Genomic DNA, 20,032 nt, shown 5'->3' with positions numbered 1-20,032 from the left:
GTAGCGCTGCTGTTCGGGGGTTGTGCCGTCAGACTTTATTGCGTGTTACAGTCCCAACACGCTTCCTCCCATGCAGCATTAAATGCGACTTGATTTCTCGGGAGAGACCTGACACATCCCGGAGGGCCTTCACGCTATACTAGCTTCCAAGAGTAACTTGTACTCCGGATGTCTCCTCCGGGACCCATGCTAATAGCGCTTCCTGGTGGCATAAAAAGACTTAGCAAATCTTTCCAAGTTATCTGATCCACGTGTCCCCTCTTGACTGGTCCACGTATTTTGGGCAAAATTTGGAGCAACAGTTTCTACTTTAGTTTTCTCTATTTGAGTTAGAGAGCATACTTGGTTAGCTTGACTTGCTTCATGAATGTGTATGGTATTTATTTTGATTATATTTTAGTGAGGATATCTGGGGCATAATGTGAGAGCTCACTGGGAACTTTGGAAAATAGAAAATGGTTGCTAAATTTCTCTTTACTTATTTAAATTAGTGTTTTAGCCTACTAATTCATTTCCACTCTTTTTTGGAAGAAAGTATAGAGGTTTATTCTCTCTGTAATCTTTTTAAGTTTTTATTTTAGTATTCCAGCATTCCAACATACTCAAATATTTTTTGCTTGTTATTGCAGGTGGTCATAAGTGAGAAAATAGAATGGTTCATACACGGTTCTTGTTAGGATCTCCTTCATACCGCATGTTAGGGGGTTGGCGCAGTATTTTGCTTTTAATGTTTTTAAATGCTAAACATTGTGGAACCGTTATTTTTATTTAACTAGTTCTTATTTAGGTTTACGGTACTAAAAGTATTTTGTTTTAAACAGTGAGATCTCATGCTTATATATTTTTTTTCAATAAAGAAGTATTTTATTGTCTTTATCTTATTAGATTGTTTTATACGGACTATCCTATGTGACATCTCGGGAAATCGGGGTGTTACAATATGGTATCAGAACAATCTAGTCCTAAAGAATGTGGTTAGCCTAACATGTAAAGTTCACTGCCATGAGACGAGCTTGACTCACTGTACTGTAAGTGGTTATTACTTATAATTAAGGTGCCTTTAATTTCTGCACGCAGGAGTGTAATATTCTTTTCATGTAAAATTGATGATCAAAATGATCTTGATGTGTTTTGGTTTGTGTGGATCAGGAGTTTAGAAATGCCTCCTAGAAGGTCAGTTAGAGTGGATCGAGGTCGAGGTCGAGGTCGAGGTCAAGGCCAAGGCCGAGATAGAGGCCGAGATGATGGAGGGATCAATGAACCACATCAAGCACCACAGGGATGGAAAGAGCGCCTTTCCGCACTGGAAGGAATCATTCATAGGCAGGATGAAGAACTTCGTCAGTTGAGACGTCAACCGGAGCCGCCAGTCCAAATAAGGCAGGATGCAGAAAATAAGGCAGGATGCAGTGGTATATCCTGCTACAGAGGATAGACATGAGTTGTTAGCAGAGAGATTTCGAAAACAACACCCACCTGAGTTTGAGGGAGGCATAGACCCGGTAGTGGCTGAGGAGTGGATAAGTCGCATAGAAAGCTTTTTGCAGATGCTAAGGGTCGATGGGAATGACCGAGTGAAGTGTGCATCTTACATGCTGAGGAAAGATGCTCGTATCTGGTGGGAGGTGGTGGAACAAACAAAGGATGTAGATACCATGAACTTGGATGATTTCAAAAGGGTCTTTAATGAGAAGTATTATAACTCAGCAGTTCTAGCAGCAAAGGTCGATGAATTTACTGGATTAGTCCAAGGGAGCCTTACTGTGACTGAGTATGCACAAAAATTTGATAGATTGGCGAAATTCGCTCCAGATCTGGTACCTACTGATAGAGTGCGAGCACATAGATTTGTGGAAGGCCTGAAACCAATGGTTGCTCGAGATGTGGAAATTGTGTCAAGGGGTTAATTCAGTTATACTCAAGTTGTCGAAATGGCTCTTACGGCTGAGCGGAGTGAAAACAAAATTTGGAAGGAAAATGCTGCCAGGAGAGAATCTAAGAAAGGTGGAGCCAATTTTAATGACCACAAGAAACGGGGACAGGACCAGTCTAGGCAACCAAGTCAAGACAAGAGGTACAAAACTGATAACGACCAACGATTTAATGGCAGCAGTGGGCGAAACATTCCAGAATGCCCTTAATGTACCAAACATCATCTCGGCGAGTTTTGCGCAAATGCATGCTACAAATGTGGAAAAGAATGACACATCAAACGCAATTGCCCACTGTGGGGACAGACTGGGAACAGAGCAGAACCCAAGAAAGATGACAAGTATGTTCCAGCCAGAGTTTTTGCCATCACTCAAGCAGAAGCTGAGGCCAGTCCTTCGGTTGTATCAGGTTAGATTTCTATGGCCAACACCACTTGTAAAGTTTTGTTTAATCTTGGTGCAACTCATTCCTTTATTGCTAGCACAATTGTTAATCATATAAATGCACCGAGTGAATTATTTACTGTGGGGTTTGGGACCATGTTACCATCTGGGGAGGTTGTAATCTCGAGAAATTGGCTTAGGGGTATACCTGTCAGGATAGATGGTAGAGAATTATTTGTAGACCTGATTGTATTAGATTTATTTGATTTTGATGTAATCTCGGGCATGGATTTTCTTACCAAATATGGAGCATCAATTGACTGCAAGCATAAGAAAGTTGTTTTCACACCAGAAGATGGAGAGACATTCGAGTTCAGGGGGTAGGAAAGAAACCCCGCACCTCTATTATTTTGGCAATGAAGGCTGGGCAACTATTACAGCATGGGTGCTTAGGGTATCTAGTTAATGTGGTTGATGACACCAAGAATATTGAAAGAAAGCCGGAGGAAACACGGGTCGTCGCTGAGTTTCTTGATGTATTTCCAGAGGAGTTACCCGGATTACCACCACACTGAGAAATTGAGTTTGTGATAGAATTAGTGCCCGGGACAGCACCAGTTTCCCGTGCACCATATAGAATGGAACCATCTGAATTGAAAGAACTCAAAATACAATTGGAAGAATTGCTTAAGTTAGGGTTTATCAGACCTAGCTACTCTCTGTGGGGCGCACCAGTTCTATTTGTTAAAAAGAAAGACGGTACTATGAGAATGTGCATAGATTACCGAGAACTGAACAAGGTGACTATAAAGAATCGGCACCCATTACTGAGGATTGACGACTTGTTTGACCAGCTTCAAGGGAAAAAGGTGTTTTCTAAGATTGATCTTCGTTCAGGATATCATCAGCTAAGAATCAAAAATGAAGACATACCGAAGACAACCTTCAGAACGAGATACAGGCATTATGAGTTCTTGGTGATGTCATTTGGACTTACAAATGCCCCAGCAGCTTTTATGGACCTCATGAACCGAGTCTTCAAGGAATATCTGGATCAGTTTGTCATTGTATTCTTAGATGATATATTGATTTATTCTAAGATAGAGGCGGAACATGAGGAGCACTTACGCTTGACCTTGCAACGACTTAGAGAACATCAATTGTATGCCAAGTACAAAAAATGTGAGTTCTGGTTGTCCGAGGTTGCATTTTTGGGCCACATTGTCACTAACGGGGGAGTAAAAGTAGATCTTGCCAAGGTTGATGCAGTGAAAGAATGGCCTAGACCAAAGACCGCCTCAGAGGTTCGAAGCTTTTTGGGTTTAGCAGGCTATTATAGAAGGTTTGTTGAGGGGTTCTCAAAAATAACAACTGTTGGAAATATTTTACCAGGATCTAAATTTACTAACAAGTATGTTTGATTAACATCATAATATGAATTCTAAAACAATGAAAATAAACACATATAAAGTTAGAAAACCTTACAGTGGGTGCAGCGGAATAATATGACTCCTTCCATTCAGATCTCTAGCCCTAGATTCCTTTCTGTAGCAGAGCATAATCAAGATCTGAATCTGGATCTTCTTTTCTCCTTCTTTGATGCAGAATTTCCATAGTCTTACATACTATGATTGAGATACCACTTGATGTGTGTGGGCACTACTCGTCACTCAAGGAATTTCGAAAACAGAGAAGAAAGAAAGAGAGAGTGGCGACTTCATAGTGTTTGAGAAAATAAACAGTAAAAGTGTCTCTCAAACCTGAAGCCTTAACCTTCTATTTATAGAATACCACATAGGGTTAAAAGTTGAATTATTTGGCATTTAAAAATGAAAAATAAAATGTGAAATAGAAGCAAAGGTGGCCGACCATGTATTGAGGAAACAAGCCTTCCACTTTTCTCACTTTCCTATTTCATCATTTCTAATTTTCCATTTCTTCAAAGATTGCCAATTCTCTCTAATTATTTAATAACTATAATTAATTATTAAATAATATATTGTCATTTATTTTATATATTAATAAAAACTAATCAAAGTTTCCCAATTAATAAATATACCCTTTAAACTCTCTATTTACTGTTTTACCCTTGCTTAGTGAAAATTCACAAAGTAGACATAGTCAAACTTTTAGAATTATAATTGATTAATTAAAATCAATTAACTGAGTCTTACAAGCAGTATGGTCTCACTAGTATGGGGACCATGGGTCTATATAACCGAGCTTCCAATAAGTCGAACCGAATTTACCAAGTAAATTCCCTAACTTATTAATTCCTCATTGAATCCACACTTAGAACTTGGAATTGCACTCTCAGTCATATAGAACGCTCTATATGTTCCATGATATAGACACGTCATTAGTTATCCATTGTTATAACCCTAATGTGATCAATGACCCTCTAATAGATGATCTACATTGAAAAGGCACTAGTGTTACTGCTACACCTTCAATGTATTTTATCCTTAAAACACTTAGCTCCGTATAAATAATATTTCAGCAAAGTGAAATGAGATCTCCACCATTTATTTCTGTTTAGCCAAGCTCGAAGGATATCATCATTTCACTTCTAAGTTCCTGTAGAAGTTATAGATTCCATCTTTATGGTAGCGCTCCCACTCAATTATACTATCATGTTCCCAAAATGTACGTATCACCCTGACCCAAAAGTAGGCTTAACTAACAAATCAAAGAACATGTATAGTACTCTTGAGATCGAACCTACCCATATCAGGATTAAGGTAATTTGATCTAGGATCAACAGGTGATATTGAATTGAATAGATATTACGGTAAGTTTTAATATATCTAATCAAAGTTCAATATCGGTCCCTTCTGATGTATACTCCATACGTCCGATACTGGTAAACTTTGCCAATGTCCTGGAAAGGACATAACACTTTTCCAAGGTGTAAGAATACCTATCGCTGATTATACCATGTCAGTCTAAATCTAGTGTTCTGACAAATCAGGGAATAAACTTTGGAACATATAATTAAGATTATATTCCACTGTGCTGACAACACTATAATCTTTAACAAATTCATATGTTCTAGACTTAAAAAGAATTCATACATTATATACATATAATCATGAAATAAATCATGTGAACCATGCAACATAAAATGTTATTTCTGATCTTTCTTAATAAGTAAATCTGATTATATTGAAATGAGTTTTATTTTGGGCACAAAACCCAACAGCAACACCGTTAACAGAATTAACTAGGAAGAATCTAAAATTTTCCTGGTCAGACAAGTGTGAGCAAAGCTTCGAAGAGTTGAAGAGTAGACTTACTTCGGCACGAATCCTCAGTTTACCAACAGAAGAGGGATAATTTGCGGTATATTGTGATGCATCTAAACAAGGGTTGGGTTGTGTTCTCATGCAAGAAGGGAAGGTAATTGCTTACGCTTCAAGGCAATTAAAAGAATACGAACAGAGATACCCGACACATGACCTAGAATTAACCGCAGTGGTTTTTGCACTAAAAATTTGGCGTTATTATCTCTATGGAGTGAAATGTGAAATCTACACCGATCATAAGAGTTTAAAGTACTTTTTCACCCAGAGGGAGTTAAACATGAGGCAGAGGAGGTGGTTGGAGCTAGTCAAAGACTACGACTGCAAGATAATGTACCATCCTGGTAAAGCCAATGTGGTAGCGGATGCACTCAGCCGTAGAGGTCCTGGACTAGTTTCCACTTTACAAAGAGTATCAAGGGAATTAGTAGAAGACATGGAACAAGCTGGTATAGAGTTTATCACAGGGCAACTTGCAAAGGTCACACTTCAATCAACTTTGTTAGAAAGAATTAAGGAGGGGCAGACGACAGATCAAAAGCTCAGTGAACTAAAGCAAGAAATTTTGAATAGTAACGCCAAAGATTATGAAATATCAGACACGGGATTAATTCGGTTCAAGGGACAAATTTATGTGCTTGATAATGATGAGCTCAAGAAGGGAATATTGGAAGAAGCTCATACTACACCTTATTCAGTTCACCCCGGGACCACTAAAATGTACCATGACCTAAAAGCATTGTATTGGTGGCTTGATATGAAAAAGGATGTAGTTGAATTTGTGGCCAAATGCTTAACATGTCAACAAGTTAAAGCAGAACATCAAAGACCAGCGGGATTATTACAACCACTGAAGCTCCCTGAATGGAAGTGGGAAGATATTTCCATGGATTTTGTGACTTGGTTACCTAAGACTACAAAGCAGCATGACGCTATTTGGGTAGTTATGGATAGGTATACAAAGTCTGCTCATTTTCTACCAGTACGCATGACTTACTCCATGGACCAATTTGCTGAACTTTATGTGAATGAGATTGTGAGATTACATGGGGCACTGTATTCTATTGTTTGTGATCGAGATTGTAACACCCTAACTAACTTAGGCGTATTACGTGATTTTTAAACGTACTGTGCAGCTCGTTGCTAATCAACGAGGTTTATGGAAAAACGTGATTAATTAAAATTTTGCTTTTTAATTAAACTTATAAACCATATTACAAAAGACTCGGGATCCCGATTTATAAAATCATTTACAAAATTTTTAACTGTTTAACTATTACATCAAAATAAAAGTCGTCTAACGACCAGTTACAAAAAAACTCAGCCTTGCTGTCCCGAGGATCGTACGCTCCAGGCCTAACCGCCCCGACATGTACAATCTCATAAGCTCGCTCACGGTCCATCAGCTATAGCCTTGCCTTTACCTACACATGAACATAAACTGTGAGTCGACAGACTCAGTAAGAAAAGCATAATAATATCATACATAATACTAACTGTCGTGTCCAACACGATACTGAGTCCCGCTACTGCCATGTCCAACATGGTACTGAGCCACTACTGCCATGTCCAACATGGTACTGAGTTTTGAACGTTCATAGGGACGGTACTATTGACAAGTATCCTCCTGATCGGTCGAACCGGTCATACTCCGGCTGCTGGTCATACTCCAGCCTGTACCGACGGGATAGGTCAATAGCACTGAACCACCAACCAAATGTCAGCCTGATCGGTCGAACCGGTCATACTCCGCCGTCGGTCATACTCCACCGTACCGACGTGACAGGGTTGGATGGTTCGAAGCCTAAATACATAACTAATGTAATCTAGCAGGCTTCCTACATGCACGCTAAACATGTAATCTACATATGCATACTGTTATACTAATCTTACCTGGATTCCGATTTCAGGTGTGCCGGTCAACCTGACTGGAACTGAAGCTGAGCGGCGGATTACTGGCTCCTAAACCATAAAAATCACAACGCTATAAGTGACACGCTAAATCACTTCCCGGGGACTAAAACTAAGAACTAAAAGTTTCCCTATCGATAAAAAGCATGGCAATACCCCCTAAAACATAAAAACGAGGAAAACTAGGGTCCCTGAATTTTCCCCAACCGGTAGACCGGTTGCCCAACCGGAATTCCGGTTCTGGAAAATTCAGAACCCTCATCCGGAATTCCGGATGTACAACCGGAATTCCGGTTCCTCGCAGGCAGCCAACTAAAATTTTCATAACTCGACCAATTCAACCCCAATTGGTACCAAACTTTCCAGACCTGCTCTAAACACCCCAAAGAACAAATCTAAGGCCTCAAAACCACCCAGAAAACACATATACAAAAATCACCATTGGAGCTCAAGCTTTGAGTTCCAAACTCAAGCTTGAGCAAATCCACCTAAACATGCATTCCACTAGCTTAAATCTACTTAAACTAGCATATAATCACCTCTGAAAACTATAAAGAACATCCAAAGCAACTTCACAAAGAATAAATAGAACCATTTCATTCAAAAATCACATATTTTAACATAGAAACTAAAAGCTTTGAACAACCTAACTAACATGCTTCAAACAACTCAATTAACATCAATTAAACATGCTTTGAACCACAGAAAACATCAACAAAACACAGCAACAACAACCTCAATTAATCATGCATGCATCATCATTTTTCATCATTTTTTTTCAAGAAATTACAACAAGAAAGGTTAGAGACTTTACCAAGGATTAGAAGAACACTTAGATTGGATGAAACTAGCTTGAAAATTGAAAGAAAACTAGCCCTTGAACCCCAAGCCTTCAGCCGAAAAAAGAGAGAGAGAAAAGAGAGGTTTTCCAATTTTCTAATTTTTCTAAACTTTGAAATTTTTGGATAAATGAATTAAACCCCCATTACATAACCCTTATTTCAGCCAAATAATACTAAAAATTAAACATTTAATTTTCAAATAAAAAGTCACTAAAAGACAAAACACTAATGGGGCAAAAAGACCATTTTGCCCCTTCACCATAAAATCATGAAAATCATACTAAAGGGGTATTTTTGGGAAATTCTAAATTCCCGGCCATTCCCGACATTCCCAATGTCTAAAACCCGTCCCCAAACTACTAACATATTAAGTTGTGATTTCTACTGAGCCAAACGCCGAGTTCCAAAATACCGGACACCGGAAATGCAAAATATGCAAGATACTGAATAACATAAATAACCGAATAATAAATTATTTAAATAGCTATAAATAATTTCATAATTAATCATAACCAACTGATAATTTCCAAATTAACTAAGCGGGCTTTACAACTATCCCCCCCTTAAAAGGATTTCGTCCCCGAAATCTAACCTGAATAACTCTGGATATTGAGCTCTCATATCTGACTCTAGCTCCCAGGTGGCTTCTTCCACCTTTTGGTTTCTCCAGAGAACCTTGACCAATGCTATGGTCTTATTCCGAAGGACTTTATCCTTTCTATCCAGGATCTGCACTGGCTGTTCCTCATAGGTCATGTCTGGCTGAAGCTGAAGACTCTCATAACTGAGTATATGAGAGGGGTCTGAAACGTATTTTCTCAACATCAAGACATGGAATACGTTGTGCACTGCTGACAAGGCTGGAGGAAATGCTAATTGATATGCCACTTGACCTATCTTCTCGAGAATCTCGAAAGGTCCTGTAAATCTAGGGCATAACTTGCCTCTTTTCCCGAAACGTTTAATCCCCTTCATCGGAGATACTCGTAAAAACACATGTTCCCCTACTTGGAACTCAACATCTCTGCGTTTCGGATCCGCGTAACTCTTCTGTCTGCTCTGTGAGGCAAGCATTCTAGCTTTTATCTTTTCTATTGCCTCATTGGTCCGCTGAACTGACTCTGGACCTAGGTATTTCCTCTCCCCTGTCTCATCCCAGTGGATAGGGGATCTACACTTCCTACCGTACAACAGTTCATAGGGAGCCATCCCTATCGTACTCTGATAACTGTTGTTGTACGAAAATTCTATCAACGGTAGATATTTACTCCATGAACTCTCAAAGTCCATAACACAGGCTCTCAACATATCCTCCAATATCTGAATTGTCCTTTCGGACTGACCATCTGTCTGAGGATGGAATGCTGTACTGAATTTTAGCTTTGTACCCATTGCCCGTTGCAAACTTTGCCAAAATTTGGAGGTGAACTTCGGATCCCTGTCCGAAACTATAGACTTCGGTACCCCGTGAAGTCTCACTATCTCTCTGACGTACAGTTCTGCCAACTGATCCACTGAAAATGTTGTTCTAACCGGCAGAAAATGAGCAGATTTCGTAAATCGATCCACCACTACCCAGATGGAATCATACAAACCCGTGGTCCTAGGTAACCCGACCACAAAATCCATCGTAATTTCCTCCCATTTCCATTCTGGTAGGGTTAGAGGCTGCAACAACCCTGCTGGTCTCTGATGTTCAGCCTTGATCTGTTGACAAGTGAGGCATCTCGATACGAATTCTACCAAATTCTTCTTCATACCATTCCACCAGAAGTACGGTTTCAAATCTTGGTACATCTTGGTGGTGCCGGGATGCAGAGAATACGGAGTAGAATGAGCCTCCTCAAAGATCTCATTTCTAAGTTCCACACTGTTCGGGACACAAACCCTGGCTTTACACAAAAGCATCCCACTATCTGACACTGAAAAGTCCTTGGCTTGACCAGCCAATACCTCATCTCGGATTTTCACTAACTCCGGATCTGTCATCTGAGCGACTTTTATTCTTTCTAATAGATCAGATTGCAGCGTCAAGTTGTGAAGCTGACCTACCACAAACTCAATGCTGGATCTAACCATATCCTCAGCTAGCTGAGGGGAGATCTGAACCATGCTAGCTACTTGCCCGGGACGCTTTCTGCTCAGGGCATCGGCCACTACATTGGCTTTTCCGGGATGATAGAGGATCTCACAATCGTAATCCTTCACTAATTCCAACCAACGCCTTTGTCTCATGTTCAAATCTTTCTGAGTAAAGAAATACTTGAGACTTTTATGGTCGGTATAGATCTCACACTTCTCCCCATAAAGGTAATGCCACCAAATCTTCAGTGCAAAAACCACTGCGGCTAATTCTAAATCATGAGTCGGGTATCGCTGTTCATAATCCTTTAACTGACGGGAGGCATAACCGATAACCCGATCGGCTTGCATCAATACACACCCCAAACCCTGTTTGGATGCGTCACAGTAGACTACGAACTTCTCCTTGTCCGAGGGCAAAGCTAGTACCGGAGCAGTAATCAACCTCTGTTTCAGCTCCTGAAAACTAGCTTCGCATTTATCTGACCAGATAAACCGCTGATTCTTCTTTGTAAGCTCGGTTAGGGGCATTGAGATTTTGGAGAACCCCTCCACGAACCTACGGTAGTATCCAGCTAATCCCAAGAAGCTTCTGATCTCTGTCACTGTTTTCGGTCTCGGCCAATCCCTGACGGATTCAATCTTCCCGGGATCTACCTTGATCCCATCTTTACTCACAATGTGCCCTAGGAAGGACACCTGAGATAGCCAGAACTCGCATTTCTTGAACTTGGCATAAAGTCTATGTTCTCGAAGCCGTTGCAGTACCATCTGCAGATGTAACTCATGCTCCTCTTCTGATTGAGAGTACACGAGGATGTCGTCGATAAACACAATCACACAGATATCGAGGAAATCCTTGAATACCCTATTCATCAGGTCCATGAATGCTGCAGGAGCATTGGTTAGTCCGAATGACATAACCAGAAACTCGTAATGTCCATACCTAGTGCGGAAAGCCGTCTTCGGAATGTCCTCCTCTCGGATTCTCAACTGATGATAACCCGAACGGAGATCAATCTTAGAAAAGACCGTCTTTCCCTGAAGCTGAGCGAACAAGTCATCGATCCTAGGTAATGGATATTTATTCTTCACCGTCAGCTTGTTCAACTCCCTGTAGTCGATGCACATCCTCATAGATCCATCCTTCTTCTTGACGAATAAAACCGGGGCTCCCCAGGGTGACACACTGGGCCGAATGAACCCTATGTCAAGCAACCCTTGGAGCTGAATCTTTAATTCCTTAAGTTCAGCTGGAGCCATTCTATATGGGGCTTTGGAAACCGGATCCACCCCTGGGGCCAAGTCAATCACGAAATCAATCTCCCGCTGAGGTGGTAACCCTGGAAGTTCTTCGGGAAAAACGTCCAAAAATTCCCGAACCACTCTGATGTCCTCTGGCCGAATGGTGTCTGGCCGAGTGGTGTCCACCACCACGGCCAGAAACCCTAAGCACCCGCCGTGCAACAATTCTCTCGCTGACATAGCCGAGATCACCGGGATCCGAGATCCCTGAACTGAACCCACAAATACAAACGGTTCTTCACTTTCCGGTTGGAAGACCACCATCTTCCTTTTACAGTCAATGCTCGCCGAATATTTAGATAGGAAATCCATTCCTAAAATAATATCAAATTCGACTAAGCTCATCTCGATCAGATCAGCGCTTAACTCTCTACCATCTATCGTGATCGGCATAGACCTAATCCACCTATTGGAGATAACCAATTCTCCGCCAGGTAACAGGGTTCCAAACCCTGATTCATATCTATCATAGGGTCTACCCAACTTACTAAAGACTCTGGCCGCCACATAAGAATGTGTAGCCCCAGAATCAAACAGCACTGAATATAGCGAGTTGTTAATAGAAAGCCGACTCCGTGACTACCGATGGGCCGGCATCCGCATCGGCTGCGTGATAGCGAACACCCCGGGCCGGAGTGGGTATCGCCGGAGCTCTCGGTGCCTCCGGTCGGGCCGGGGACACTCCCTCTTGAAGTGTCCGGGCATGCCACAATGGAAGCATCCCTGACCTTTGCACTCGCCCCGATGGTGCCTCTTGCAGATAGGGCACTCGGGATAGGAGAATCGGGTCTCGGTACCACCGGGACGACTCCTCTCGTGCGGTTCCCCCGGAACCTCTTGTTCTGACTCGAGCCGCCGGAAGCAGTGGGTGCCCTCTTCCTCTGATCAATGGCCGAACCACTACTCCCCGCTATAGCCTCGATGCGGGGAGGGGTAGGAGCCCCGCCACTAACCGAGTACTCGGCCGATTCGACATGCACCCCACTGCGCCCTCAGCTCGCAGTGCCTTCTCCACCATCTGAGCATAGGTGGTGCTGTCGTCTGTGGTGATCATCAGGTCATGCCTGATCTTGGGATTCAACCCGTCCAGATACTTCTCCTTCTTGCTGAAGTCGGTCGGCACAATTCCCGAGGCTAACCTCGCCAACCGATCAAACTGAGTAGTATACTCAGTGACACTCATGTTCTCCCGCTGGGTCAGGTGAACGAACTCTTTCCTCTTGGCGCTTCTGACCGCCTCATTGTAATACTTTGCGTTAAAGAGTTCCTGGAACCTTTCCCAGGTCATGGTGGTGACGTCATGGATCTGAGACACCATGTCCCACCATACCAGGGCGTCCTCCTGGAACTGAAACGTGGCGCACACCACTCTGTCGTTACCGGTGACACCCATGAAGTTCAAAATCTTGGTGATCACCGTCAGCCACTGTTCGGCTTTCATCACGTCCGGACCTCCCAGGAATACCGGAGGTGCTTGCTTCCGGAACCGCTCATACAATGGTTCCAATCTATGGGCCGCCACCACTATCTCGGCCTGGGCAGCAGGGGCAGGTGCCACTGGAACTATGGGCACTGGAACTGCAGGAGCACCCTGCTGTCTCAACCTCTGAATCTCGAGGTCTTGTTCTTCGATCCGGGCTTGCATCTCTGCAAACCGTAACTCCCAGTTCGGGGCTCCCTGATCGGCTGGGGGAGCCTGGGCAGCCTGTGGCGGGTTCTCATCACCCCGGCCACGAGCCCTGCCTCGGGGACCTCTACCTCGGCCCCTAGCAGGTGGGGGAAACTGAGCTCCCTGTCCTTGGTTCGACCCTACGGAGTTGCCCTGACTCCTGGTAGTCCGCCTGGCGTCCATCTAGTTAGAACCGCCTGCGAAACCAAGAGTTGGCATATCAGGTCGTATTCAAGGCGAGCTTACTAATGCCGCTTAATTTGGAAATTAGAAACGAAACATGCGCCTATTCTACTATCAGGCTACTAACATGCTTCCTAACAGGCTTTTCTTTTTCATAACTGAATAAAATAAACTACTAAAGCAATAAAGGCTTACTGAACCGTGAACCGAGCTAACTGCTGATGATGATTGTACATGTCGTGACGATCTTCGGAAGACAACCTGGCGGCTCTGATACCAAATTGTAACACCCTAACTAACTTAGGCGTATTACGTGATTTTTAAACGTATCTTGTGCAAAATTTCGTTGCTAATCAACGAGGTTTATGGAAAAACGTGATTAATTAAAATTTTGCTTTTTAATTAAACTTATAAACCATATTACAAAAGACTCGGGATCCCGATTTATAAAATTATTTACAAAATTTTTAAGTGTTTAACTATTACATCAAAATAAAAGTCGTCTAACGACCAGTTACAAAAAAACTCAGCCTTGCTGTCTCGAGGATCGTACGCTCCAGGCCTAACCGCCCCGACATGTACAATCTCATAAGCTCGCTCACGGTCCATCAGCTATAGCCTTGCCTTTACCTACACATGAACATAAACTGTGAGTCGACAGACTCAGTAAGAAAAGCATAATAATATCATACATAATTCTAACTGCCGTGTCCAACACGATACTGAGTCCCGCTACTGCCATGTCCAACATGGTGCGAGCCACTACCGCCATGTCCAACATGGTGCGAGTTTTGAACGTTCATAGGGACGGTACTATTGACAAGTATCCTCCCGATCGGTCGAACCGGTCATACTCCGGCTTGGTCATACTCGGCACATCTGCAAGACGGGATAGGTCAATAAGATCGAACCACCAACCAAATGTCAGCCTGATCGGTCGAACCGGTCATACTCCGGCTGCTGGTCATACTCCAGCCTGTACCGACGTGACAGGGTTGGATGGTTCGAAGCCTAAATACATAACTAATGTAATCTAGCAGGCTTCCTACATGCACGCTAAACATGTAATCTACATATGCATACTGTTATACTAATCTTACCTGGATTCCGATTTCAGGTGTGCCGTCAACCCGATCGGGAACTGAAGCTGAGCGGCGGATTACTGGCTCCTAAACCATAAAAATCACAACGCTATAAGTGACACGCTAAATCACTTCCCGGGGACTAAAACTAAGAACTAAAAGTTTCCCTATCGATAAAAAGCATGGCAATACCCCCTAAAACATAAAAACGAGGAAAACTAGGGTCCCTGAATTTTTCCCAACCGGTAGACCGGTTGCCCAACCGGAATTCCGGTTCTGGAAAATTCAGAACCCTCATCTGGAATTCCGGATGTACAACCGGAATTCCGTTTCCTCGCAGTGCACCAACTAAAATTTTCATAACTCGACCAATTCAACCCCAATTGGTACCAAACTTTCCAGACCTGCTCTAAACACCCCAAAGAACAAATCTAAGGCCTCAAAACCACCCAGAAAACACATATACAAAAATCACCACTGGAGCTCAAGCTTTGAGTTCCAAACTCAAGCTTGAGCAAATCCACCTAAACATGCATTCCACTAGCTTAAATCTACTTAAACTAGCATATAATCACCTCTGAAAACTATAAAGAACATCCAGCAACTTCACAGCAACAAATAGAACCATTTCATTCAAAAATCACATATTTTAACATAGAAACTAAAAGCTTTGAACAACCTAACTAACATGCTTCAAACAACTCAATTAACATCAATTAAACATGCTTTGAACCACAGAAAACATCAACAAAACACAGCAGCAACAACCTCAATTAATCATGCATGCATCATCATTTTTCATCATTTTTTTTCAAGAAATTACAACAAGAAAGGTTAGAGACTTTACCAAGGATTAGAAGAACACTTAGATTGGATGAAACTAGCTTGAAAATTGAAAGAAAACTAGCCCTTGAACCCCAAGCCTTCAGCCGAAAAAAGAGAGAGAGAAAAGAGAGGTTTTCCAATTTTCTAATTTTTCTAAACTTTGAAATTTTTGGATAAATGAATTAAACCCCCATTACATAACCCTTATTTCAGCCAAATAATACTAAAAATTAAACATTTAATTTTCAAATAAAAAGTCACTAAAAGACAAAACACTAATGGGGCAAAAAGACCATTTTGCCCCTTCACCATAAAATCATGAAAATCATACTAAAGGGGTATTTTTGGGAAATTCTAAATTCCCGGCCATTCCCGACATTCCCAATGTCTAAAACCCGTCCCCAAACTACTAACATATTAAGTTGTGATTTCTACTGAGCCAAACGCCGAGTTCCAAAATACCGGACACCGGAAATGCAAAATATGCAAGATACTGAATAACATAAATAACCGAATAATAAATTATTTAAATAGCTATAAATAATTTCATAATTAATCATAACCAACTGATAATTTCCAAATTAACTAAGCGGGCTTTACAGAGATGCTCGGTTTACTTCATCTTTTTGGGAAAGCTTACAGAGAGCAATGGGAACTCGATTGAAGTTCAGTACTGTATATCATCCAGAGATAGATGGTCAGACTGAGAGAACAAATCAGATCTTGGAAGATATGTTGAGGGCATGTGTGATAGATTTCTAAGGATCATGGAGCAAATACCTGCCTTTGATTGAATTTTCTTACAACAACAGCTATCAGTCTACTATCGGGGTAGCACCCTATGAGATGTTGTATGGAAGAAAATGCAGGTCTCCACTGCATTGGGATGAGTTGGGAGAGAACAAACTCCTAGGGCCAGATGCAGTTCAGCACACCAACGAAGCTATTCAGAAGATCAGGGCTAGAATGATCACCGCGCAGAGCAGACAGAAATCTTATGCAGACCTGAAGCGGAGGGACATTGAGTTCGAAGTGGGTGATCATGTGTTTCTTCGAGTGACACCACGAAAAGGACTCTCGGTGAAGAGATTTGGCAAGAGAGGGAAACTAAGTCCCAGATATGTTGGTCCATTGGACAGAGTGGGCAGTGTAGCTTATAGAATAGCTTTACCGCCATCATTATCTGGGGTGCACAATATATTTCATGTATCTCAACTCCAAAAATATGTGTCAGACCCATCGCATGTTTTGAGCTATGAAACACAGGGTTTGCAGGAAGACTTATCTTACAATGAACGCCCGATAAAGATTCTTGATCAAAATGATAGGATTTTGAGAAATAAGACTATTACCTTGGTGAAAGTCCTATGGAGAAACAGTGTGGTTGAGGAAGCTACTTGGGAGCTAGAGCTTGATATGCGAGAACAATATCCAAAATTATTTGAGTAAAATTTCGGGACAAAATTTTCTTTTAGAGGGGGATAAGTGTAATATCTGCTAACTCCGAAAGGGTATTTTTATAATTTTATTTAGCTGAGAGTATTTTTATTATTTTACATATTTATGGATTTAAATATGTAGGAGATTTTTTTTTTTTTGTGATGATATGATATTATTGGCATGTGCTTAATGCCTAAAAAATATATATATCTCGATATTATTAGATGGGTATATTATTATATTATTATATTATTATAATTATTATTAATATTATTATTATTATTATTATTATTATTATTATTATTATTATTATTAAAGTTATTATTAGTATTTTAATAATTATTATTATTTTTTTATTATTATTAATGTTATTATTATTATTATTATTGTTATTAATATTATTAATGTTATTTTTAAAACTGTATATACGAATATATACGGTTCGGAGAGCACCGATTTTTGTCGAATGAGAATCGTTCCACTTCGGTTCAAAGCAATCTTTTGCTTAGGTTTAAACACGATAGAAATTAGGTTTGAGTTCTATTTTCGTGCACCAGAAACAGAGAACGAACGAGAGAGAGAGAGAGAGAGAGAGAGAGAGAGAGAGAGAGAGAGAGAGAGAGAGTGAACGTATACGGCGTATACGATACCGAAAAATTTCGTTTCTTCAAGCGGACCGCAACCTGGGTGAACGTGGGGGTTTGGGATCACTTATATACGACCTAAGAAAGCTTTTTAACGTGGTATAAGGGGCGGAGGTCCTCGTTTCGAGATTCGCCATTTTTGAAGCTTCGAAGTAGGGATGCACATTTTCCCCATGGGGATGGGGCTCCGTGGGGACCCGCCCCTAATGAGGCGAGGATTCCCCGTCTAAATGGGGAACGGGGCCGGGACGGGATCAAATTTTGTCCCCGAAGGTTAAACGGGGCGGGGACGGGGATGACACTCCCCGCCCCGACGGGGACCCGTTTAATTTATTAATTATTTTTTTATTAATATTTTATATTTCATATATGCGTTTGTATTTTTTTAGTATATTAATATCATTTTTACAATTTTTGAAGTTGTGTCTTTGTATAATAATTACTATATTGAATAGTAAATAATATGTTATATTTTATCTTTCATGTAATTTATTAATTTTAGACATTTAAATTTTTAAAATAAATTTTATTTTTACAATAGGGATTCCCCGCCCCGTCCCCGCTCCATTAGGGGATTTCCCGCCCCGTCCCCGATGGGGAATAAGCGAGGATGGGGCGTGGATGGGGATTAAAATCCTTAACGGGGATGGGGACGGGGAGAGCACTCCCCGCTCATTCCCCGCCCCGTGTGCATCCCTACTTCGAAGGTGCGGCTTGGAAATGGACTCGAATTCGAACGTGTTTAAGCTTGTTGTTAGATCAAGGGAGGTTATATATGAGTGCATCGGACCCTAAGGATTGTTGTTGACGTAAGAAAATGAAGCTTTAACGTCCAAAACGAAAAACTAATATTTTGACTCCATTAAAGACGGTACACCGCCAACGAAGGAGACGACTCCGATCTGCCTTCTCGGACCTCTTTTCTTGATCATTTTGAGGTCCTGAGCACTGTGTTCCCCAATCGAAAGGATGCTTCAAGAGCAATCGGAGACAAAGTTACACTTTACCGGCGACGAAACCGACGAGAAAGCCGGCGACCACGTTCTGACCGTTTCTGAGATGTTTTTCTTAGATATTTTTGTATATTTTGATTCCTTATTTTATTCTAAGGTGCTTGGTGAAGTTTCATAATTTTTTGAATTTATTTGGAATTATTATGAATTAATTAGTTTATTTCATAAATTAATTATGAAAAATACTTAGGGTGCTCAGAAAAATCTAGATTTATTTTATATGATGGGCTATGATATATAAACTGTTATAAAATTGGTAGATTGAATTTTTTAGGCGATTATGTATTTTTCATAAATTATTGATGTTATTTCTTATTTTAATTATGAAAAATACCTACGTTGCTTAGAAAATTCAAAGAAAATTATTTATGACTTAGTACAGATTATAAACTGTGTTAGAAGAGTTAGATTCGGTTTTTAAACAATTTTGGTATTTTTCATGAATTTACTTAATTAATGCTTAAGTTAATTATGAAAAATGGATAAGTGTTGTTAAAATAGTAAAATGTATTTTTGTAATACCATTTACTGCCTATGATATCAAAAGGAATAGGTTTTATTATTTATTAGTTGTTGTAGGTATTTATTATAATTATTGGTGATTAATTAACTATTTATTTGGGTTTTAATGAGAATAAATAGTATTTTAGTAAATTTTACGTGAAAAGGTGTTGTATGAATTCATGTTTTACGTTAAGAATGTGTGTTTGAGTCCATGCAATATGTTTGTGTGAATCAAAATAATAAATGCTTATGTATGGTGTGTCATGCAAGTGAAATGGACCTATGTGTTACGTATTTTTACGTAAGTTTCTGTATGGGTTTAGAGATTCATACTTGAATGTATTTTGAGTGTATTGTTGTGTTAATGAATGTTTAGGATCTTGTTCTCAACAAAGAAATTCGTTGAGGTGCTCGAGGTAGCGAGTGTGGTCTTAGCAACTGAGGTAAGAAGAGTGGACATCTGTACACAAGGTGTATGTTATGCATACAACTTGGGTTGGTTTGCTATTTAATTTGATTGTGTTGTGATTTCTTTATATTTTGTGAGCATCGTTAGCATGAGAATAATATTAGGGTCTTGCTACTTGTGTGAGCATATCACTTGCAGGTTATAACTTTATCATGGGTGAGTACAACTTATGGTAATTAATTGCCCTGTTGGATGCCAAGTGTGAGAATAACACAAGGCAGGGCAGGTTACCTCATGTTTGATCAACATGAGCGTATAGTTGATTATCGTATGTGAGTATAATGTGCGATATGAGACTTTATTTGTGCATGTGAGAACAACATGCGCTGTGGATATATTTATGGAATGTGAATTACTGTTGATTAATATTAAATAGTAACTTATGTCAAGTAACTAGTTAGGAGGGTTATGTCCTACATAGCTCTTCTTACTGGGCGTTAGCTCAC

Source organism: Cannabis sativa, chromosome 9 (genome assembly GCF_029168945.1).
Source record: "Cannabis sativa cultivar Pink pepper isolate KNU-18-1 chromosome 9, ASM2916894v1, whole genome shotgun sequence".
In the NCBI taxonomy this organism is placed as follows: Eukaryota; Viridiplantae; Streptophyta; class Magnoliopsida; order Rosales; family Cannabaceae; genus Cannabis; species Cannabis sativa.
Note: the sequence above shows the minus strand (reverse complement) of the source record.